Below are 3,262 nucleotides of genomic sequence, written 5' to 3' on the forward strand. Positions count from 1 at the left end.
GTGGCTGTAAAAATGGACAGAGATTTCGAAGGACTCAGAGCAATGGGAGACAAACGGAAATTAAGGGCTAGAGAATGAATCTCTCTCTCTTTCTCTCTCTCTCTCTCTCTCTCTCTCTCTCTCTCACACACACACACACACACACACACACACACACACACACACACACACACACACACACACACACCGTCAAGCCTGTAATCATTTGAGAGTCCATTTCTTGTGCCTTCCGCCTTCCACGCACCAGAATCAAGAAACCTTATTAAAGTCATCTCAAATTCTGATTCTGCTGAAGTTTATTTATTTATTTATTTATTTTTATTGCTAACACATCTATTTGCTTGGCAAAGCAAATGTAATTCCTTTTTGATAATGATGACATCATCTACAGCCCCAAATTATTTCAACAATTTTTATGTACAACATCCAGTTCACATTAAATATGGAAACATATGAGGAAAGAAGACAAATGTGAAAAAAAATATATCCCCATATGAGCCACTCACAAAAAAAAAAAAAAAAAAAAAAAAAAAAAAGTCAAGAGTTATAGGAGAAAATTTAAAAGGATCTACCAGCTGCTATAAATGTATTAAAACTTAATGGTAGACAATGAACAAAATAAATAAGAAGATGGGAGATCTAAAGAGAGAAACTGAACCTTTTTAAAAGAACCAATTGGGTATTATAGAACTAAAAATAAAAATATTTGAAATAAGGCATTCATTGGATAGTCTTAGCAGACTGAACACTGCAGAAGAAGGGATCCTTAAACTCAATTACTGAATAGTAGATGATATTAAAACTGAAGCACAGGGGAAAAAAAAAGAGAAATGATCAGTTGATATCAGTATGGATAATGTCAAATACTTTGATATAGATGTAATTAAATTTTCAGGAAGAAAGGAGAAAAATAATAGGGAGGATCAAGTATTTGAATAGATATCAGCCATTTTTATTACAATTGAAGAGACACAAAATACAAATCTATAAAGCTCAGAAATCAGAAGAAGGATAAATATAGAGAAGACCATACTTAGGTACAGTATTGTTAAAAGTCAGAAAACCAAAGAGAAGGAGAAAATCTTAAAGACAGACAAAACAACATTGCATACAGAAAGGGAACTAAGAGGGAAAGAAGGAAGGAAAGAAAGACCGCAGTGGTGTGTTGGACTTGCAGAGGGAGAGAGCATACCTAGGGATACAAAGTGGAGTGGGGTGGGGGGAGAAGGAGGGGGAGGGAGGTTAGGGATAATTGGGTGGGGACACAGAGTACAATTATAATTTTTGGTAATGGGCATGCTGCCAGTATGGATCTGGCCTTCACATCTAGGGCACGAGGGGTAACAATCAGCTCTGTATCTCATGAATATTCATAACCAATCCAAAAAAAAAGAGAAATAGCAATAAGAAACTCTGTTAACTTCTCATAAGAAACAATGACAGCCAGAAGAAAGTAGATTAAAATCTTTAAAGTGTTGTTGGGGGGGAAGTCAACTAAGAATTCATGATCCAGCAAAAGTATCTTTCAAAATTTAAGAAAAAATAGAATCATGTTAAAATAAAAGATGAAAAAATTAGTTTGTAGCTATCAAAAATTAAAAAATAATAATGAGAGGAAGTCTTCAGTTTGAAAAAAAATGATCCAGATAATAACTTGTATCTATAATAATTAATGAAAATAACTAAAAAATGTTATTTATGCATGCAAATACAAAATAATATTTTATATATTAAATGTTTTATATTTATATATATTATGTATTGTATATTATATGTTATGAATGTGAAATAAAAAATGTTTTGTAGATTGTAACATGCATATTTGGATATAAGCATAAGATAATAATGGTAAACATTTTATAAGAGTAAAAGAATAATAGTGTCTAAGGTTCTTGCATTGAATGCAAAGTTGAGTAATATTAATTAATGACATACATTAGTAAGTCAAGTATGCATATTTTAAACCCTAGATCCACCAGTAAAAATAAAATGAAGAGGTAAATATAAAAGAGCAACTGGGAAGATTAAATGTGGTATCAAATCATAATTGGTTGGAAATAACATGGACTAGATTTTTCTCCTGCTTTAAACAGACAGAAAACAGGGCAAAGTTTGTCGGGTCCGCCGCCGGCAGCAGACCAGTACAGCCCTAGCCTCGTTCCTTCTGGTGAGCAAGCGAACGGCCAGGATTACTCTTTCCCTCCAGTCCCCTTTGGAAGGAGACGGGGAAGAGAGCCGTGGAGAGAGGTGAGCACACCACCGGCCCCCCAGCCCAGTTAAAGGACACTCAGACACTGTGGGGTTTCTGTCAAGCAGCAGTTCCGTTTATTACCACACAAGCACTTGCTTTTATAGGCAGATGGGGAGGGGAGGTTTTAACATTCAGCTTAAAGGTCAAGGGCATGTATCCTGTCTCAATGCCTAGCTTTACATAATCCTATCAACTTAAAGGTCAAAGGCATGCATCCTGTCTCAATGCCTTTCACGAGTGCAGAAGCACATATTTGGCCAATAAGGGCTTAGGAAAGGTTCCTGCAGACACCCCCACCCTACTTCCTTCCTGTGCTGTCTTAGGCTGCCACGTTAATATGCCCTTGTGGGCCCATAATGGCGCCACTTGTAATGTCACTTAAGGTGGCGTTGGTTTTTAAGGCCCGACAAAATTTTAAGACAAAATTCCTTTCAGATATTGAAGGACAGGCAGCTTAGGAAAGTGATTTCATAATGAAGGGAAAGAAACAAGGTAAATGCTTCAAGTAGCACAGCTTACTACCTAAAAAGAGTTTCAAGGACACAGTAAAAGTAGGAAAAACACAAATGGGCTCAGCACTCTTACTGAATTGAAAATACAGTTGTTGTTGTCTGTAGTAGCCATATATTGTTATAGCACAGTAGACCTTATTCTTCCTAGCTCTCTACAATTTTTTATCCATTGACCACCCTCTCCCCATCTCCCCGCCCCCACCCCTTACTAATCTATAGTAACCACTATTCTACTGTCTACTTCTATGAGATAAACATTTTTAGGTTCCACATATGAGTGAGAACATGTGATGGATATGCTAAATACTCTGATATGATTATTACACACTATATGAATGTACACAAATATCATATTGTACAACGTAAATATAGACAACTTTCAAACGTCAATTAAGAAAAAATTAAGGGCTGGCCCGGTGGCGCACTGCTACAGTGCGCCGCCTGGGAAGCGAGGCAGCGCTCCCGCCGAGGGGTCGGATCCCACATACAGACCGGCCGC

Source organism: Galeopterus variegatus, unplaced genomic scaffold (genome assembly GCF_000696425.1).
Source record: "Galeopterus variegatus unplaced genomic scaffold, G_variegatus-3.0.2 Scaffold6637, whole genome shotgun sequence".
NCBI lineage: Eukaryota > Metazoa > Chordata > Mammalia > Dermoptera > Cynocephalidae > Galeopterus > Galeopterus variegatus.